Source organism: Passer domesticus, chromosome 7 (assembly GCF_036417665.1).
Source record: "Passer domesticus isolate bPasDom1 chromosome 7, bPasDom1.hap1, whole genome shotgun sequence".
NCBI classification, from domain to species: domain Eukaryota; kingdom Metazoa; phylum Chordata; class Aves; order Passeriformes; family Passeridae; genus Passer; species Passer domesticus.
Genome location: NC_087480.1, coordinates 58,027,352 through 58,049,790, shown reverse-complemented (window position 1 = coordinate 58,049,790; position 22,439 = coordinate 58,027,352). Strand labels below are relative to the sequence as shown.

The 22,439-nt window shown below is 43.5% G+C and overlaps 1 long non-coding RNA gene across 3 annotated transcripts in view; it reads right to left on the bottom strand.

Moving 5' to 3' along the window:
- LOC135305394 (uncharacterized) overlaps positions 1-22,439 on the bottom strand; it is a 115,153-nt gene that overhangs the window by 70,074 nt on the left and 22,640 nt on the right. The gene's annotated exons all lie outside the window — the stretch shown is intronic.

The following is a 22,439-nucleotide window of genomic DNA, read 5'->3' as shown; positions in this document are numbered from 1 at the left end:
GAATGAACAATGTCAGGAGCACAAAGTGGCCAACGTGGATTTGCAAGAGATCATGCAGCAATGGTTGCAGGGCAAAAAACATTTGTTTGCATGAATTATGGGCATGTTAATTTTATTTTTAACTAAAGATCGGGACAGGATTCAGGTTAAGGAGAAGGCAGCAAGAAGGATGAGGCAGGTAAATGAAGTTATTAAAAATAATCGCTTATAATGGAAAGATATAAAAATAGAGAAATCAAAATACATTCGCTGAGGAGAATGTAGATATAACCAGAAACAGCTCAAGGCTCTGTGATGAACAATCCCACACTGGTAACGAACCTAATCAAAAGCCCATCAAAATCAAGGTCTTTCCACTGACTTTGCCCTTCGTGACTGCACAACAAGCAAAACTTTTCCCATTACAGACTGTCTGCTACAAAATCTTTTCTGTTTCTCTACACATTTTTCCACTGTTCTTAATAAAGTCATTTTCTTACATTATGTTAATATTTAAAAAAAAAAAAAGAAAAGAGAAACCCTTCATAAATACACAATCAAGCCTGAGGTAATTTTCCTAAAATAATTTTTTAAATAAACTGCTCTGTACAAACTTCAGTCACTTCAAAATGTGCTTTGAAACTGAAGACTGTGGAAAAGTTAAAGAAGTGATTGCTGATAAATAGTTCCATATGATTTATCGAATATAATATCCTTCCCCCCACAACACAGTGATTTTTCAGATCTTAGGGCATGGACTTGTTGCCTGCTAAGAGATGTGTGCTGAGGTTTAATAAGGTATTTATATGCTAAACAGCTTCCTCCTGTTCCTGTAACCAGCATCAGCAGTATTCTCCTAAATATAAATATCCCTTAGGATGAAATTGAGCTAAACTGGTGGAGTTGTATAGAAGTGACATCTAAAAAATACTTTAAATGTTCCTCTTTGTTGTTGGAGCAGGAATGATGCCCTGCTTCAGTTAGGTTCTGGCAACACCCAAAAAGTTTATCCTATTAGATGTAATAAAATGTGATAACATCAGATTTAGATGTCCAGCTAAATTCCGCAGAGGTTTTCTTGGGGTCTGAGGGAGAATCGAAGTGATCACTGCCTGATAATATGATCAAACAGCAGATGGAGAGCTTTTGATGGTAAGATTATAGGGCACCATCTCTAGATAGCAGCTTGCAGAAGCCAGAACCCCCTTCCCTCTTTCAGAACAGGTAATGTCCTTATATTGCACTGGGCCTTAGGGATATGTGATCTGGAAAGACTCAGTGTGGAAAACAATCCCAAAAACAGGCATTTTTTCAGCTTCTCTGTTGCACCATTGCCTTAAAAAGCCCTTGGAACACCTCCCTGGGTAAGCTGTTCAACTCTGCTTTCACACATGCATAGATACCTCACACTGCCATAAAAGATTAGTACTTTCTGCCAGAAATTACCCAGGTTTAAACAGAACCCCGTGCAAAATCCTCAGGTGTGACCATTCTCCCTCCCCTGCCAGAGCAGCACGAATCCATGCATGGGAAATGCACAAAAACAAACGGAGCAGGAACCCAAATTTGTGCTTGGGTTGTTGCTAATCATGTGAGGAGCTGGAGTACAAGGACTCCAAACTGGTTTTCCTTAGGAATTGTGTAAACCAGCAGAGGCTGGTGTCAGCTCCATGAGGGGACAGCAGCTCCTGGCCACATTCCTTGGTAGGGTGAAATCATGCATTAACCCATGTTAACCCAGCTTTTCAAAGCCTTGGATCTGGCCACGATCCCCAGCCCCACTCAGGCAGAACGTGGGCAGGAACAGAGAGATCCATCTGTACCCAAATGTGAACTCAGAGGTCCTCAGAGTGCTTGGAAGGACATGAAGAGTGTTCCTTTCCAAAAGCCTTGGCAAGGAAATGGCTGGGCTGAGCTCTCTGAGCTCTAAACAGGAAACAGGTTCTTCACTCTCAAGTGGCTCAATGAAAAATATCATCCATAAGTGACAGTAATGCCTCTGCTCACATGCAGCCAGAGGATGCCAGAAATTCAGGTGAGAACACACAAGAGCCCCAGAGGCAAAATACTGACACTGAGCAGAGCGGGGCAACTAAGTTCAGGCTCTCCTGGATCAGCACAGCTGATATCCAGCTGCTAGGATCTTCCAAAAGTGCCAAATTCTGGGCATTTAGGAGAGTCTAGTAGGAAAATGAGAGGGCAGAGGAAAATACTGCAAGTGCTCACCCTAAAACTTCCAGAACTACAATGAAAACTTCCAGAACTACAGCATGAAAACCCTTTCTATAAGGAGTTTGGATAAAGGTGCATTTGGATGGGGAACATTGTCTGGTTGTGCCACACATCTCTGCAAAGTCACATAAATGTCCCCAGGTGTCCCAGTAGATCCAGGACATGGCAACAAAATGCTCTGTCAGCTGAAAATGGGGGTCTGGAACAAAATGATCTTTAAGGTCCCTCCCAACCCAAACTATTCTGTGATTCTGTGGTCAGTAATGGTCACAGGGGTCAGGAAGTCAGCTCAGTATGAACATGTGGAACTCACTCACATGTTCAGTGTTCTTGTGTTTGTTATAGGAAAAAAAGGCTGGGTGTGGGTGGGCTGAGAGTCCCCCACTCCCACAATGTGGAAACAATAAATCACAGGGAGCCCTGGAGAGCCTCCTGGGATTTTTAAGTGTGAAAACCCCTCTTTCTCCTTCCTCCATCACTCTGCCTTCCATCCTATTCTCAATCCAGCACAGGTTTCTTGGGAAGGGTCCCACAGCCCACTGGTCTGAGATGAGTGGGTGAACCCCTCAGCTCCTGTCTTGCTTGGTTTTAGTGGTTTGACTCTTGACCCCAGGCAGACTTTGTCCCTTGACTGTTACACCACCATGTCCTGCTCTGGCTGTCCCAGATTCCCATGACACAGCCCATGCCAGCAATGTCACATCTTTCAGCACTTCACTGACTACAACACTACAACAGGCTTTCTTTTGTGGCAGCTCCTCTCTCACCCCTCCTTGCCCCTTTTTACCTGCCTCTGCCTTTCACATTTCTCTTTCCTCTTGAGATTTCCCAGTGGGGATTCCTGAAAATCCTAAATGCCCAGCACGGAGCAGGGACTGGGGGGTCCATTGATCCCATCATGGCCAGCCTTCAGACAGCAGTTTCTGTAATTCCCCCCTGGAAAAGGGGTCACCGTGTTGATTTATAAACTTAGGAACCAAATGCCTCTCTCAGGCCTGGTGGGTAAACAGGCCCAGCCTCCCCAGCAGCCTTGGAGAGCTACATATGGCAAGCAGAGCTTCACAGAGGCTTTTGTCCACATTTCCCATCAGGCAGACTCTAGGAAGACAAACTATGGCCAAGGTTACCTTATCAGTGACCCCCAGCCTCTGGCCCTGTCTCAGTAGTCCCTAGAGATCCACGCACAGATGCTCTCCCCTGCCAGGCTTTCTGTCCTGGGAAACATTTCAGTCCTTTTCCCTGGGAAATGGAGGCTGCAGAGCACGGAATTAGCAGCACTGGCCTCAGGGGCATACCCAGGGGGAGGATATTAACCTGAAATTAGATATTTTTCACCTTTTCTTTAGGCTGTAGACTTTTCCAAGACAGTTTGGTCTCAGTGTCCAAGGAGGAGAATGGCATCCCATTGTCTCCATCACCAAGAGAGGCAGGAAATGTCCTACATGCACAGAGGAGCCAGTCAGGGACAGGGGACAGGGGACATCACCCTGTGCACTTCTACCAGGAATAACAACCTTTCCTTGGCTCTCCTCTCTGCCTGCCCCAGAAGAAGTCTGCTCTTGGTTACTGCTTCCAAAAGCCTCCTCTGCCATCCTTATAAATATGAAATATATGCAACTATGTTTGCAATTATGGATGTTTAAATGAAATCTTAATTGAATGAAGAAAGTATTTTTAGTCATATTTACACTACCTAGGCTGAACAATGACAATCCATATTATGTCAGATGTCAGAGCGTTTGTTATTGTTGCTGTTGTTACTCTTTTGACCAGCTCATAAGCCATAATTGAAGCCATTTTATAGAAAAAAATATTGCACTGTAGTCTCTCTTCTTCTCATTTTTTGCAATAAAAATCAATAAGCTAAACTCTGCCTTAGCTACAAAAGAGTTAATGTGAAGAATAACAGTGGGAACCATGCTCTTCTCAAAGGGATATTTATTTGGTTTTAAAGAACTCGTTCTTCATACAAAGAAAATGAAGGTTGGAAACAGAAGAGAAACATCTGCCTCCTCCAAAGTTATGAGAAACCTTTTTGCACATTCCTAACCTTTCTCCTGTCCTTTTGGCCAAAAATCAATTACTTTTCTTTTAAGGTAGCATATTCATATTGGGCAAGTGGGCAACCAGCACATAAGAATCACTCTTCAGAGACAGACAGAAATGTGTTCACTAAAAAGAAAGGGCAGAATATATTTTCCCTTCTGGGAATAAAATTTTCAGTTACTAGAGAGAGATCTTTCAGGATGAAAGATCTGATCTCTAAGACCTTGGTAAGACACAGGATGGTTGCAGCAGACATTTCACTGCTTCAGGTTTTGGTGCAAAAGTCAAGGAAATGTCTTTCAAACCCTTTTGACATAATTTTTCTACTCCTTTGGATGAAAGTATTTAAGAAAATGTTGATTTCTTTGAGATGGATGTTTATCTTAGGAAAAGATTTCAAATTTGTACCCATTTCTTCTTTAACTGGGAGTGGCCCTAGCAACACAGGTTTGAACCCTGCCCTGAGTCATTTGGGCTGCAGTGTCCACTTAGCTATGACAAGAAATGTGGAGGAAACTGGACACCAGCTCATGTTATTTACTAAATTCTATGGTCTTAGCCAGTTTGGCAGGGGAAGACTGGAATAAAAGACTGTTGAGAAATTCTAGCATATCCAAAATGTATTACCAAAATATTTTTATGCTTTCAACAAGTCAAACTGAATGGATATTTTCATTTAATCAAACTGCTTTTCCATCTTTTCAGCTGCCTTTCCTATCTATTTAGAGGTATTTTTCTTGACTGGCTGAATACAACTGTAAAAACATCAGACTAAAGCACTTAAAGACACCAAATAATGCTTTTGAGAACAGGTAGCTTTACAGAGTCCAGAAGGAAATAGCTGAAAGCTAAAATGTTTAGTTTATTCTGCAGAAGTGGGGCATAATGAAAACAGCTGGAAACAATTTTGGTGGCAAGCTTCTTTTATACATCTCAACATCTCCCTAACCTCAGCATTCACCTTGAGTACAAATTGCCCCAGCAACTTGCAGTCCAGGATTAAGAAACTATTGCTTATTTAAATACAGATTTGCTGGGGATATCCACAGGAAATTTGAGGAGCTACTTGCTGAATGCAGACCATTGTTTGCATTGCAGCAGCTTGGAGCAGACTCCAGCAAACCAAGCACAGTGTGCAGGGCACTGTACAAATTTTGGAGGTGCCCTCTTGGGCTCAAATTGTGATAATTTTCCACGATTACTACATCACCTAAGCACTCAGATCTTCATGTTGAGTTGAAAAGCTCCTTTTTCCCCCAAATCTGTCCCAACCCCATGAAGCTAATACCCAAAAAAGGGCTCAAATCAGCTGTAGCAGATGGGAGCTCTGGGCACAGAGGTGAATGTGACTGGTTCAAGGTTACACAGGCAAGCTCTGGCAGGGCAAAGAGTAAATCCACATCTCTGGCACCAAAGCCTGTGTCACAACCAAACCCAGTGATCCTCTCTGATCTTGCTTCTCTCTTGTTCACATAAATATTTGCATGGCCAGAATAAAACCACATTGCATTTTTGTCCCCTTAGGAAAAACAACAAGCACTTAAAATATTTCTGCCATTTCCCTCCTCAACCTTTTTAAGGAGTTGGTGGGGAGAATATATTTTTATTTTTCTTGGCAAAGAAGAAAAGAAGGAGCAGCCCAGGTGGAGTCAGACTCCCTGAAAGCCCTTCATTCTTCAGCTCTGCCTGCCCTGGCATCGCTGCAGAACAGCACAAGCACAGCTTGAGACTCGGTTCAGGTGAAAGGAGCAGGTCAGCAGCAGCAGGAAGGTTTTTGTGAGTGAGTCACTTGAACAATTTCATGGGAAAGTTGTGCAATCCATGCTGGATTACCCGTGCCAACTACAGTTCACTTAAATTGACCCACATCTGATTTCAGTACAAGCATAGACTGCATGTCCTAAGCAGGGCTGTCACGGAGGATGAACGTGATTAATCCATGCCTCTCTGTCCTTCCCAGGAGCAACGAGAACAAATCACTCCCTTGAAGAACCATCCAGAGTCATCTCTGGCTCTGCCAGAGGAATTTCACCTGCCTGTGCCAGCAGCATGCTCGGCTCTAGCACAAGTACCAGAACATGCTCACATCCACACGGAACAGCACAAGGTGGAAAAACCCCACACTTTGCTCTGAGCCTGACCCCTCTCCTGCAAGGACAGCTGGTTGGTTTTGCAGGAAAACCAAGCCCCCATCCCAGCAAGGAGAGGCAGGAGAGGTGCTTCCCTCCTGCTTCCTCCTGCTTCCCTGCGAGGGGCAGGGGGGGAGAGGGAAGGCGTGGATGTCTTCAATATGTTTGCCCATTTCAGGCCTTTATTCCTAACACATGTTTCTTCTTTTATGCAAAACATGTCTCCTCTGTTTTCTGTCTCCTTGATTTCATTTTTAAATGTAATATTTTTATGGCATGAAGAGATAAAGATACAAGGAAGGGAGGGAAAGTGGTACAAAAAGTAATTAAGTGTGGTGGCTGGTTATCGTAATGCACTAAGGACAACCAAAACCATTCCCTTTGGAAAGGGCAGCCATTTCTCCTGCTGATATGCACAGGATTTTCACAGCTCCCATTAACACAATTGGAAACTATCCAGGTAACACACTTGTGTCAGTCAAAGATTAGACTATCATGTCTGAGATGAATGGAAGCCTTTCAGAGGAAGGAGCAGAATCACTGCTGGATCACTCCAGGCTTGTCAGCCATTTGTTTAATTTATATTTGTGCTCTAAAATTCTTGTATTAATACATGAAGGTTCATAACCGAAGCAATAATCTGCTTTAAGGAACATTATTGAGTACATCTCTGCTGAACAGCTGAGCAGAAAGAAGTACAGGGAGGCCCTGGAAGTTCTGCTCTGGAGTAAATGGGTCACACAGTTTGGTTTTATCAAATGTGCTTTGGAGATTTCTGAGATTTCAGGATAGTCACATCTGTCCATTGATCCAACCCCTGGGGCAAATACTACAGCACATCACTTCCAGGATGTTACTGTCCTCTGCTGTCCAACACATCTGGTACTGCAGAAGTTCCCACAACTTGAATATTTTGTTGGAAATAGAAAAGTCCAGGTCCACAAATTTTTTTTTTTTGTGAAGCATGGATTATACAAAAGAACCCAATCTGGAAACTGAGATCAGGCTTTCTCAGGGAAAGCACTGCAGGCTGGGAGGGTGTGATACCACCCTCCCTCCACAGGACAAATTCTTCCTGCCAAGCTGCAGGCAGCTCCCACTGGGAATGTGCACCTGTATCCATGAGCACTTTTGACTCAGGTTCAGTGCAAGGCATCCTACACTGGCCCAGACCTTGACACACCTCAAAAAGGCTCTGAGCCACTCCGATTCCCTCTGTGCTGGAGTTTTTCAACTGTTCCTCCTTCCAAAAGCAGCAGAACCAAGAGATTCCTGAGAAGTTAGAAATCACCCTGAGCCATGAGGGTCTGCCAGACCCTTCTCTGTGTCGTCTCCCAAAAACCTTGCTGAGCTCAGCATCGGGTCCTGCCCATGCCAGGAAGGATTTGGGAGGCACAGCTCCCTGCATGCCCTGGGCCATGAGCACACTGCCAAGCACAGACAAGCACCTCGACCCTGGTGATGGAATTTAACAAGAGCTGCAACAAGCTGGGACTCCTTTCCATGCTAATCTGGTCATAACATTAAAACAAACGATTTCCGGACTGCAATTATTGCACCTCATAGAGAAATTGCACAACACTGGAATTAACAACTGCTCGAGTGCATTTAATTACTAACAGATACCTTTAAAACTTGTGGTTAGGAAACTGTTAGCCATTCCCAGAGCATGTGCCCCACCATCCAGCCCTGCTCTGAAGCATTTTCAGAATCTGCTGATCCATAAAACGTACCATTGGAGAAGGTTTGTTTTGGCAGGGGGCTCGGTTTTGTCCAGCAAACTAATGGTGTCCGTTAACACACCATTACATACCTCGTTAACATACTTGGCAACTGGGATTTCCCCTCAAGAATACAGAAATCGTGTGTAAATCATAATTATTGTCCGCCTGGCAGTATCAATCATCACACATAAGGCATTTGTTCTAATTCTCTACCCACAAAATTGTTCCTTGAAAATGCAACTGGGGTTGTCCTTGCCCGCGGCACCTTACAAGGAAATCACTGGCCCAGCCCGTGTGCTGTGAGTTGGTAACAGGCAATTCCTACCAGGATGCAGAGCTTGGATCAGGATGGACTTGTTTTCCTAGCTTAGGTCATGGGCTTTTTTGGGGTGACTTTGGAGAAACCTTGCAGAGAAGATTCTTTCATTAGAGGAGTTCATCACTCAATTTTTGAATGAGTTCAGCTCCACGCTGTGATACCCAAGTTTCTAGCTGGGCTTTCAGCAGAGCTCAAACTGGTTCTCTAAAGCTCTGCTGAGAGTCTGGCAGTAAGAAAGGTGGCTGAGAGGTGACAGCACAAATTAGTCCTTCTTTAAGTGTTTGCACAGAGGGTTTGGTCCCCACTCCCAGAACTGAGATCCAGGACTGGCGGGTAAGATTCCATTCCTTGAGCTGATGCATCTAATCACCTGACAAAGGTTTTCTCACATCCAGAATCATTCTCAAACATGTGGGTTGGACATTTTAAAAACACAGCAGTGATAAAATAACAATGCCAACAATGGCAGCAGATGTGGCTGCCAAGGAACATTATCTGCTTTATGGTTTATGACATAAACTGTGATAGAAAACACTTGCAGCAAGAGAGATTGGCAATACAGCCAAGGAAAAAATTCCTCTGAGCAGTTAGAACAAATAGAGGGTTGGAATCCCAAGCACTGCAATTTGATTGGAATGGGAAGGAATAACAACTGTCACACACCTCTCAGCTCTGACATTGCTCTGGGGCAGAGACAGTGGGGACAATCTCGTGGTCCTGCTCTAGGACTCTGTGAACTCCACCCTCTAACACAAAATCATGAATTGTGCAACTCACTACCCCACACATCCTGTCCTGGACAGGAAGGTATGGATGAGCTTTCCCATCAGGTGATGGATCAGCATTCCAAGCACCCTCCTGAGAACCCCTGCCCTTCAGGGAGGAAAGTGAAGAAGCCTGGACTCACCACCTCCATTGCTTATGCATTTTCCAAAGAAAGAGCATTTCAACAAAATTTTTGCTTGTCCCACCACCCCTTGCCCTGCTGGTAATTTGGAGGCAGCATTTAGTTACAAAAACAACAACAAATAAAACCCAGGGAATCTGCACTAGAAAGATAAAACTTCTTTGACAGTTGCAACTTGGGAGTCTCCTGACAATAAAGAATGTATTTATTTTCTGTGTTTGCATTTGAACTTCATCTCTGATTCCTTCCCAATACTCCAAGCCTGTATTGCTGGTAGAAAAAGAGATGTACTGGAGACTACGACACCAGACTGTAGTATTTTCAGGCCTTGATAGAAATCTGCAGTGTATTTTCCAGGCTCATAAATCTCAAGAGAAGTGTTTCATTATTCTGTTCAGGCAGTGCAGAATAGCTGAGCTACAGATCCTCTTGGATGTTTCCTTTCTAGGCCATTCCATAGACAAGCAACATTCATTTCAGAAGTGCCCTTAAATTCTTTCACCAGCCCATTCCTCTTAAAACAAGTTAGAACTGAAAATTCCTCTTTCAAGTCCCGTACGATAAATTGTAACCTCAACATTCCAGCCAGAAAGGAGCATTTTTCCTCTTCAAGCACTTTGCCTTGTAGGTAGATGAGGACAAAAGCCATGACCTTCTTCAGCAAATTCAGGATACCAGAAGCCAAAGTAAACAGCTTTTACAGTGTTTTCTTGTGTTTAGGAGTAACAGGCATAGTTTTCTTTGAGAAAAAGCAGGATTAATTCTGATAGCTTCACTATGAGTTAATAAACACATTAATTGCAACAAATCCATGAAGTCCATATATGGATCCAAATTAGACTTGTATTTGGTAATCCTCAGTTCAGAACCACCTCATTCAGGCACAAGAATCTGTGAGACCCTTTAATACTTTTATATAAGTGCAAAGGATATTAAATCAGTTTGTTATTAAGCCATCTGGAAAATGTAAGCTGCATTTTAGGAGTGACTGCATGAATTGTCCAAATGCAATGCATTTTTCCAAGCTATTCACACCGAGAAAACAAAGGAGACATAGAAATACCTCAGGGAGGGGAAAAGCTCTTTTTTCTGACCCAAAAATGACAAAAGCAGTGATTTTCATCAAAGAAGACCAAGAAGGTGGTGCAGAAACCAGTCTCCTCACTCAGTGCAATCCACACTCTCAGGAGCATCTTTGCAAGGGTCCATGGTGGCACAACCATCCTCTTTCTTTTGTCAGTGTCACAGAAAGACATTTCAGCCTGGAAGCAAAATGTTTCCACTCGGATCTTCTCTCCCCTTTTAAAGCAGTGAGAAGAAAAGAGCCCAAAAGGTCAGCCTGAAGTGAGTGGCCACAAGCAATTTGCACAGTGGTCCAGCTCAGTTTTGGACCTGTAAGGACACAAATTTCAAGCATTCCTAGGGAACTGGGAGGCCAGAGGGAAGCAGGAGCCAGTCTGATCACAGAGGAGCACAAGTGAGACGAGAGCATCCTCTCTTATGTCCTCCCTGTAAAGCTTCTGTCAGGAGAAGGGAGGTAGGGGAAAGCAGGGTAAACAAATTAGGTCCAATCATCAAGCAATGGATGAAGATTTGCTACACCTTCCCCATCTGTCTTTTTAGAGAAGAGCAGGCCTATATTGAAAGATGAAGTCTTTGACCTTAAGTGATGAATGAAAACATAACTGATAATTCAAACCTGCCATGGGGGAAGTTTAAAGAAGGGTTGCCCCAAATGGCTTCAGTATGTTCAAAAGCTACTGCCAGGAACATGGAAATTTTTTTTTTCCTGTGTTTGTTGGTTGCTCTGCATTTAAAACATCTCTGTATGTTTGTTTTTCTTCCGGTCTTTTGTGGTTGCTTTGTAAACATCTGGGTTGGGTTTTTAGTCCTTTGTACAAGAAGTGTGTGTGTGTGTGTTAGTTTTGCCAGTGGTTCTTATGTAACATTTGTGGGGATGAAGGAATTGGTTAAATCAGCTCCTTTGAAAAGCCATCCCAACACAAAACTATTCCATGAGTATCTCGTGAAAGGTCCTCTTCCCCCTTCCATAATGTACCACCATTTTTTCCTAACTAGGTTAAAAAGAGAGCCCTCTCTTTCAGCAGTGATTACTCAACATGACATTTACTCCTTGCAATCCCATATTCCTGCTGAGTTTTGTGGTGGGTTTAAGCCACCAAAAGGCCCAAATGCACTTTTAGTACAACTGAACTGGCACAGGGGAATGCATTTCCCAAAAATGTGGCCCTTGCATTTCTTGTATGGAATACCTTAATCCAACATGAAAAATGTCAACCCCTCCCAGAAGTGCAAGAGTGAAATTTAGCAGCAGAAAATAAATTCTTCCATTGCACGTTCCTGCAATAGAAATGATGGGTTATTTGGCAGTTAAGTTCCTAACTTTAAAGCTCCTAACTTTAAAGCTCCTCTGAAAGCCTCTGCAGCTAACATTTTTTTATTACCTCACACTAATTCTCCTCCAATAAATGAAAAGTTTTGTAGCTTTTAAGACCCAAGGAAACACTTTGTCAAACTCTGCTTTCCTGTACAGTCCAGACCATAAATTTTTTACCTAGCATTTCCTACTGTAAACTTTGGGATTTAGGTTGTTCTGTCACAAGTTTTCAACAAACATTTGGTGTGACTAAGACCTCTCTTGTTGATGCAGAGGTCCAGCCCATCATGCCCTGTATCCAGCTGCTGATCCCTTCCCACTGCCTGAGGTGAGAGCTGCCTCTTTTCCAGCCTGAGATGAGAGCCTACATCAGTTTTTTGGGGGTGGAGATCACAGGGAGCTGGATTTTAAATAAGAACCCCTCTCTTCATTTCCCTCCTGCTCCAAATGGAGGTAAGGTAGGGGAGATGAGAGAGATAAAAACAGGGGAGAATCCACAAAAGGAAAGCTATAAACACTGAACGAAAAAGCTCTGCAGGAGAAGGGGAGCTAAACAGGCTGACAGTAGAGAGGTCAATATTATGGTGATACATGGCTTGTACATTATCTTAATGGGCTCTTTTCCTTAGGAAAAAAAATCTCTTTTCACAGGCTTTTGTGATTACAGGGTTCTCTCCTCCTCCATTCAAAAATGCCCCCACAAAGCTCAGTCTTCTTAATATGTTTGGTCACAAATGGGAACAAGCTGCACTTTCTAAATAAATATTTTATGGGGTTTTTTTCCTTCTCTTCAACAGCAGAGTTCATGTAACAGATTATCTGAACCAAATGGGTTTACAGTTTCCTACTTCCCCAGTTCCACACCAGTAAAACTACCACAGCAGAGGCAGACCACACTTCAATACCAGCAGTGTAGTTGAAAGAAAATGTGGGGTTTGCTCCGCTTTGAATTTGGGTCGGTTTACCCAGATTTTATTTGCCACCAGACCACTAGTCAGTACCAGACACAGCACTGCTTCTCAGGAGCAATCCATCCTTTCATTTTGCATCCATATCCCAAACATCAGCCAGGCAGGTACAGTTTTAGGGGAAGGGATGGATTGCTGCAAATCATGATCTTAGGTATAAGAGACAAACTTGTGGTTGCCCAAGCACAACCACCAGCCCACGTTTCACATTTTGCTGGCTCCCTGGGGCCATGGCTGCAAGTTGTGTTTGTCCAGATACACAGGGGAATGAAGAAGTAAAAGCAAGAAAGGAGAAAAATTATGCTGTCACCAAGAAAATGTTATTCTGACTGTTACAAGAGTTAGACACAGCAGATAAATCTGTAATTATGAGGAAGGACAATGATGGAGCACTACAGCCCTGACCTGAAATTTCCTGAGTTCATACAGCATCTTAAGCTTTTTTCCAGGTCACCAGATTATGCAGGAGGCATCTATTCTGGTTTCTTTCATTATTTCCCCATCTATGCTCCAATAGCTAGCTATCTACCTAACTAACTAAATAAATAAATAAATAAATAAATAAATAAATGGTTATGATTTGGACTGAATATTGACAATGGAGTTCCATTGAACAGGGAGGCTGGACCAGAAGACCCAGAGTGGCCTCCTCCAATCTTACCCATTCTGTGATAACAGGATTTTGAAATATTCCAGCCAACATCCAGGGGTTTTCCATAAAAGACTACATGATTTAATATCACAGCTATGCTTGCCATGTGTGCATGAATCTAAGCCTCATGTCTTCTTTCTCCCTAGGCTAGCAGAATTCATTATATAAGTTTGGGATCATTGGAAGAAAGTAAAGGTAAAGGACCCAAAACTTCTGTTTCTGTCTCAAGTTAACATTGTTTCTGTTCTTTGACTTCATGCAGGTGAAAAGGCTCTTTTTAGACAGCCAGTAATTTCTCTGAAAGCGGAAGAAAACCACACTGGCTGTGAAGAGGGAAATAAACACACATTGGCAAGGACCACACAAGACTAAGACAGCAAATATTGCAAGAGAACAATCCCCCCTGCCCCCTCCATGATGTCCTGTCTTGTTCATGCCACAGATGCCAGCACACAGAGTGACAAACACACCATTGTAACTCTCCCATGACGGAGGTTCTCAGACTGTTTTGAAAAACCTTGGGTGATAAACATCATGGGTGACAAGCACCCCACCAGTGACCCCTGAAGAACTCCATCCCCAAGGTTAAAAAAACATCCTTTCATAATTATGGGGTGAGACTGATCTGGTAAACAGCCATCAGCCCCTTGAGCATCTCCCTCAGCAGATCTTTACCTAACACAGTGAAGGCACCTCACAAATCCAGAACCATGGGCTGGTTTGGTGATGGCTTGATCTGATCATGTGCTGACCACAAAGTGATGTGACACCCATACGAGCAAAAAAAAAGGAAAATATTTGTAGGGATTGGCACAGAACAACCAATAATGATATTCAAATGAACAGGGTAATAAACTACAAGAGATTTAAGGGCTGCTAAAACCAAAGATCTGAAATTTGGAGAGTGCTGGTCACAAATGCAATGGTCTTGCAAACCAGACATTTGGGGTCATAACTCAACAATATGATGCAAAAGAATCATGAAGAGAAAGAATATAATGAAGTAATAATAGGAGTAGTGGCAGAAACCCTGAACTCTCTGAGCCAAAATGGGAATTTTGCTCCCATACATTCAAATATCTAAAAAAAATATATATAGAAGTAACTAAGCCATGCTCATAGCTTGAAGAGTGATTCCTCTATTCCATACAAGGCTTCCTAGGCAGGAAGCATGTTGGACTCCTCTCCAAGAGAACATTTGAACCTCTCCATCTCAAACAAAGTCTTCAGGGAAGCCCAGCCTGTTGAGTCTCTGTTTCTGCTTACCTTAGTGTTAGATCCATTTCAAAAATACCCATAGGTTAAATGCAGAGCAGTACCCAATTACAAGAGTAAAATTCCAGTTCTTCTGTCTGTGCATAAATCCAACCTCTGGCAAAATCTGGAGGAGCCATATACTTAACTTTTGTCCATCTCCAAAAGGACAAAATCTGCAGGACAGAAAAAACCCTGCATGTTCAGAGTCTGGAGTGTGTCCACAGCTCCAAAAATGAGGAGAAAACATCTCTGTGTCCAGAGCTGAGGGAATGGGATCTGAATGCTTGTCAGTGGGAGAAAAAATAAGAAATTCCAAAACAAGAGGTTTTAAACTTGCTTTTAGGCTGAAACATGAATGTCAGTATTCTACTGCAACAACCAAATACGGGTTTGTTGTTTAAAAAAGAGCAACAAAACTGTTTAATCAGAGCTTTTGCACATAAACTCTGTTCCCACAGAAGAGAACCAGTTTGTTGAAAGCCAAGCAAGCACCAAACCAAAAGTCTGGGTTATGACAAGAGGCCTCACTTAGTAACTTGCCAAAGCTGATCAGATTAGCTCTGTTCTTCCACACAGACAGTGCAGATAAGGCCTGAAATATTCACAAGAGGACCCAGCACCTGCAGATAACCAGCACAGAGCCATTCACATGGACACAACTTCTTTTCTCCTGGCGGGGACACCAGGTCCTGGACTTCCACTGTGGCTTTCCAAGCCACTCCTGAGGTATAGGAGCACACCTTTGTCCAACTGTTACCAATAACGTGACTCTACAAGGGGAACACAACGAGTCTGGCCAGAGGCAACTGAATAAAACATGACTTCAGGCAGAGTCCCTCTTGGTTTTGCACTGTCAGGCAGCCAAGGCTACAGCTTGTAGCTGCATGAGGTGCATAGCCGAGATAAGCAACCACTGGTGACATTTTAGGCCAGCTGAGGTAATAAATGAACATTGACTTCCATCGCTATCTCAGATGAGTGGAAAATATTGGTCAATTGGCAGCAAGTTTCCACGAGCTGACTTAGGATAACAGACCATGCCCTGCTTTTTCTGTGTTTTCATTACAAGTTTTTTTGTGGTTTTTTTTTTTTTTTTTTTTTTTTTTGCAGAGAACCTTTAAACCAGAGAACACACACAGATCTCCAAGGCATCAGAGCCAGAACTTGGGTCAGGAATGCTCTGACCTTGATACAGGACAGATATGGGGGCTGTAGATTACCATTATTTTTTTTCCATGCCAGAAGGAGCTCTCCGTGCCGCGCTCGGAAGAGAGGAAGCCGTGATAAGCAATGTTTATGTGTGGTGCAAATCTCTTTAACGTGAGGGCACAGCCAGGGCCTGGCACCACTGTCTGACCCAGCACAGACCAGCTCCAGAGGCACTGGAGAGGCCAGTACAAGACAATTTTCCCTGAGGGATGGAATGCACTCTGATGGAGTTTGCCTAAACCCTAAAAGCCAGCACATCCTCCTGCAGGGCAGGGCTGACCAGAAGAAAACACTGTCGATGTTCACCTGCTGCAGGTCTGCACAACAGCTCTGACAGTGGAAATCAAAACCTAAGATGAAGCCAGAGGGATAAAAAGGCAGCATTTGTCAACAGGGCTGCAAACAGTAGATCAGATACTGGAGTAGGAATGGGAGTTGTCTAGTACCTTGAGAGCCACCATGAAAATTCACAGAATCACCGGGTTGGAAGAGACCTTCAGGATCATCGAGTCCAACCCAGCCCCAACACCCCAGCTAAACCCTGGCACCCAGTGCCACATCCAGGATTTGTTAAACACACCCAGGGATGGTGACTGCACCACCTCCCTGGGCAGCCATTCCAGAACTTTATCACCCTTTCTGTAAAAAACTTTTCCTAATATCCAACTTATATTTCCCTTGGTGCAGCTTGAGGCTGTGTCCTCTGGTTCTGTCAGTGCTGGCTGGTGAATGAGGGACTCCAAGATGCTTTGCAGTGCAGCAACATTCCTCTCCAAAAATATTTGTGTGTGCTCAAGGGAAAAAGGTCCCTGAGCAGCAAATACACAGACGTGAGGGTAATACATTGAGAACCCAAAGTACAAAGACACCCTTGAGGTGTAAGAACCAGGCTAAAGAAATCTGGTTCAAAAAGATCTTTCAAATCACCATGTGGCCCTGCAGATATCAAACAGTGATGGAGTTTGTCTACAGTTTATGGGTTAGACAAGAGTTTCGCAACTTGGCTGTGCTCAGTTCCCTCATACCTGGTCTGCATAAAACAGTTCTGCTACAATGGTGGGCCAAAGTGGATTTTGTGCCTGTCTGCTCTAAACTCCTCCAAAGAAGGGAACATTTCCTGCAGATCCAGGATTTCTTTTCATTTTGAAGTTGCAGAAACGTGAGTTTCTTTGGCAAAGTTTCCTGGTTTGCCTTGCTGGAGTTGGAGTAACCAAAGCAAATGAATCAGGAGCAAGATGAGTAACTCCATATCTATCCTGTTGATAACCATCTTACAAAGCTGTTCAAGGGCAAAAAAAAATACATTCTCCTGCATTGAATCAGGACATCATAACTAAGAAGTGTTCCAAGTTAAACACATTCAAAAACTGTTTGACTCATGTTTCACATTTAATTCTAGATCTCTAAAAAAGTTTACAAAAGCAAAGCTTGCCTGGACTAAACAACAGAACTGCATGAGGCACGTGGCATTAGCTCAGGCTTCTCTGGCCAGCTTTCTAAATGAAGTGTTTGGAAATAAGAGAAACACACAGATTTGGGAGTGGAATGGATAAGAGATTTAGTTTCTCCTTTTATAACAGAGTCCTGGGCAAATCTGAAGGAGCCTGCAAAGCTTCAACAAGACATGCCTTAAAAGCAGCAGCAGCTCTGTCCACATAGACTGGAATTATTAAAAGCAAGGCAAAAGAGAAAGATTCAACACAGTGCTGGAGAGCTGCCGAAAAGCCCACATTTGTGATGTAGTGTTTGGACTCAAATCATGTTAGCAGGGCAAAATAAATCTGCAGAAAGCAAGAAAGTCTGAGCAGAGCGGACGCAGCCAAGGTCCAAAACCGGTCACAAATTCAAGTGGTGGGTAGTTCAAAAGGGAAGTATGTGAAACTCTAATTCTATATAGCAAAAAAAAAACCTGGCTCTGCTGCCATGCTCCGGGTTTATTTTGAAGGTCACACATGTATTAGAGTACCAGGGGAGCAAAATCTGAGTGATCAACAGAATGGCAGAGCAAAGAGCACTATAAAGACTTCATTTCCCTCACAGGTTCTACAATGGGCAGCTCAGTTACTGGCAGTGAGGATGTTATTTCTAATGTAAATATTTCGCTTTCAGCACAGCTGAACTGGGAGGGATTATAACAAGTAATGAATGAACTTCCAAATACCTCCCCAAGCCAAAAACCCCAGTGATGGCATGCAGAGCTGAATCCTTTCAATCATCCAGAAAGAGATGGAGAGGATTTTGCATGGCTCTCAGTAATTACTACCCCCAAAACTGCCAGCAATGCCTTTTCCCACCCGTCTTGGTCGAGGCAATTATTCTTCCAGGTTCTCACTCTTGGCCCACACCTCCATTGTCAAGTCAATGGAAGAATGACAACATCCACCAGCTGCCTGGACAACATCCAGCCTGGATTATTACAATGAACTTGCATGAGAAACAGGATTAGAAAAGCAGGGAAAGTCTACTGATAAAGCTGCCCCATTTGTTTTGATTCAAGATATTGAAGTTGTTCAGTAAATATCTGTGGTACGTGGGAGACTTCCCTGCACCCTGAACAGCTCCATGGGGTTTGATCAGCTTCTGCTTTATTGCAAAATCAGAGAGCTGGGGGGTGATACTTGGGTCAGTCTACATGAACATTTCCTAGGTTTAGCTTTTGCACCATTTTCTTCCTGAAACAGAAGAAACTATTCCTAGAAATCACCTACAATGTGGTTGGGATGGAAAATTCTTTGTGCAGGACATCCCTGTTTAATTTACAGCACACCATAATGTTCTCATGCCTCATAATAACATAAGTGAGCATCCATACTCTTAAAATATGGTCCAGCCAGATGGGTTTGCATATTTACAAGTCTAGCAGTGAAATATTCAATGCAGCAGTTTGCTTATATCACATCCATTTTGTTAAAAGACACTCTGGAGTATTATTCTGAAAACTACAAGGACCACCCTGTGCTGAAATTGCAGGATATCACTGGACTGTGCAAACTGACTTGGGCTTGAAGAATTTATGAATGAAATTGCAGAGCGTGGCTGTCCATCCTGCAGTGTGCAGAGAAGGGACCCAACAGCCAGGGAGGTCTCTCCTGTTAGCACTGCACATTTACCTGCCCACAGAGCTCATCCAGAACCACCTCCAAGGGCTCAGCCACTGCTGGGAAGGTGACAAATGACATAGCAGCAGACAACCTATTGCTGTCACATCATGACCACCTCTCTGGCCTTGTGACAATCTCTCTGGTCTGACTTTAAAACCTTCGTGGTGTTGATATCACTGATGTCACACCTGGGCAGAACCTGAACTCAGGAACTCCTCTTTTCTACTCTGTTCTGCTTCTCTCTCTTATTTACTTGCAGGCCCTTAGCAAAACAAATTCCTGGGAGCAAATTTTGTATAGTTAGATGTGAAAAAAAAAAGACACAACATAAGAGAAATTAATTTTGAAGAAAACCATAGTGCTTGGCTGACCAAGAAGCTTCCCACAGCTCACAATACTCTGTGAGATAACAGAGATACTTTCTACTGTCTTCCAAAATTAGGTATTTTCTGATCTCCAGGATCCTGTGGCTGATGTGGCTTTTGTTCCCATGCAAATAAAGCCTTTAATCCTCTGCTTAGCCTTGTTTTTGGACATGAGGCAGGTAACAAACCAAAACAGTGATTACAAACTGTTCCCTGTTCTGGCCAGAGTAATGACTGCAGAAAACACAACCCCAAGTGCCAAGCAAAATGGTTAAGGTTAGCATTATTTGTCATTACAAGTGAAGAAAGAATACTAGCAGCCAGAAGCTCTGTTCAGGGATGTGAAATCCATATTTTTTTGTACTTTTTTCTGTTTTGACAACTAGGAATAATATTTTTCAATTGCTAGATCAACCCAAAAGCTGTGGCAAAGCAGCCTTAAAAGGATTCAGAGGATTCAGAGCCTGCAAGAGCAGCAGAGAGGCAGGGATTTGTGAGCAGCTCCACACACCAACTTTGACCATTCCTGTGGATCCTGGGCCAGCTCCTGACCTCATTCAGATCCAGATAAATCCACAGCCATTTCAGTGGGGCTGTGGGGATGTGAGATCAGCATTTGGCTGGTCGTGTTGGCTGAGCTGTGGCAGGTGGGCACTTGCCAAAGAGCTCAGTAATGGGTCGTGTAAACACCAGGATTGCTCACAGCCATTATGTAACCTGCTGCTTTAGAGAGGGATTTACAAAAGGCTCTGGTCTCCATGGCTCTCCTGCTCCACCCCGGTGCCATCACGGAGATCCTGTGTCAGGTCCACCCTTGCTGAGCACAGGTGGTGTTGTTTCTGGAATTTCACATGGACACTCTGTCTCCATGCAGAAAGGGCAGTGCAATATTTACGTAACCAAGCCCAGAATTAAGCAGGCCTGGGCTTAGCTCTGACTCTCTCCAGCTCCTCACCTCATGCCTGCTCATCCCTCCTGGCCAGCATGGAGCTGCAGGGTTTGGGAAGAACAATCAGCTCTGGACTCTGTGAGGAAGGACTGAGGGAGCTGGGGGTGCTCAGCCTGGACAAAAGGAGACTCAGGAGTGACCTTGTCACTCTCCACAACCCCTGAAAGGTAGCTGTACTCAGGTGGGGTTGGGCTCTTTCTCTTTCTGTCCTGATAGAACAAGAGGACACAGCCCAAGTTGCACCAAGGGAAATATAGGTTGGATAGGAGGAAAAGTTTTTTTCCAGAAAGGGTGATAAAGTTCTGGAATGGCTGCCCGGGGAGGTGGTGCAGTCCCCATCCCTGGGTGTGTTTAACAAAGCCTGGATGTGGCACTGGGTGCCAGGGTTTAGTTGAGGTGTTGGGGCTGGGTTGGACTCGATGATCTTGAAGGTCTCTTCCAACCCAGAGATTCTGTGAAGTCTGTGAGTCACCTCAGTTCAGCTCAGCTCAGCCTGTGAGAGCAAGGGAGAAAAGACCTCATGGAAAATAGAAACAAAATAATTGTTTAGGCCACGGGGCACACAGGTCATCAGGAAGTGAAAGGAATGAGAGTGGGGAGGGTAATACTGGAGTATGGCCTCAACAGCCACTCTTTTTCATCCCCTACTTCAGCAAATTCCTCAATATCTAATCCTTGCACACCTGCTCTCCCTCCCATCCAGACACATCCTCACCACCACACCAGGCCCTACTCCAGCCTTCTTCCCTCCCAGTTCATGTCCCATTAAGTCAAAAATAGCCCAAATTAAGAAAAACAATATTCTATTTGGAAAAAAACTATTCACAATCTGCAGTTTAGTCTGATTCCTCACTCTTTTACATACTTTAAGAGACATGGCCATGTTGTAGCATACTAAAAGATTTATTTCTAATATGAAACACATATTTAGTATTGGTTTGGCAGTGGTAGGAAGGAAACCACAGGCAGCTGGCATGGATTAAGTGTTAGTTGCTTGATAAACCTGGAGTTGTCAGAACTTCCAGCTTCCCTACTGAATCTGCTGCCATCCAGAGCTAAACATTTGAGAATGGTGCTTTTGGATGAGCAGGGCTTTGTTCTTAACATCTTAGCTGCAGGGATACCAGCAAGACATATATGTTTGCACACATAAAATTCCTATTAAAAACAAGAGCTGCCTGCAGTTTCTCTAACATTGTCTCTGTCAGCTCCCTGGGAACAGCTTTAGATGCATTAGCAGTACCCTTCTGGATCCTTCCAAATTATGAATATTACAAACACAGTAGCTCACTGTTTCCTGGAATAGATTCACTATCTGAAATTTCCACTGTTTCAAGTTAGAGAATTCTGAGTCTTTTCTCCTCTGAATGCCAGACCCTGTTTATTGACTAATATTCAGCTGCTCTCTGAGGGAAATGGAAAAAACTCAGGTTTATGATGCTGTCACCTGAATGACTGCAGTGCTTAACACAGTGCAAAATCTGAATTAGATATTCCAAATTACTAAATTCACTTCCAGTGACTCACTGGAAGTATTGGAGCTTTAAAATCTTCATTTGGTAGTAAAACACTGGCACCCAAGTGTTTCCACAAAGCTGACATGGGAGGCTTTTGAACACAGGCCAAACAAATTAATTTTGGAATTTGAAATAACATCCATAAGGATTTTTTCCTATGTGTTCAGTTCTGGTCACTGTTTCTTACTGACATACCTTCTGACTTGAAGTAGAAGTGAAGACTCTTTAAAATGTCTCACAATTATTCATTTATGAAGTGTGGGACAGAGCACTGAAAATTGAGATTTTTGCCTTAAAAATGTCAGAGCAGGTGTCTTGACATTCTCCATTCTCTAGCATGTGTCCCAGGAGCAGGGGTTTGCTCTCCCTGCACTCCATGGAGGACTGTTCCCTCAGCCTTGGAAACTCCAAGCACTCAAGTGTCAGGACACTCAATCCTTCTGCAACTCCCAAAGAAATTATTCCGTGTGCAGACCAACCAAAACCAATAACCACCATATTCCCAATGCTTGCCTTTTGTTATAAATGGCTCACATGGTTTTAGGCATTTTCCTGTAACTTGCAGTTCCACAAACTTTTAATTCCATGAGCACCACAGGATCCCTTGATTCCAGGAGATGGTGCTTTAAGGAAAAGAACTCCAGAAGCAGCAAGGAAATCCAAACCATTCCAAACAGCACTCAGGTG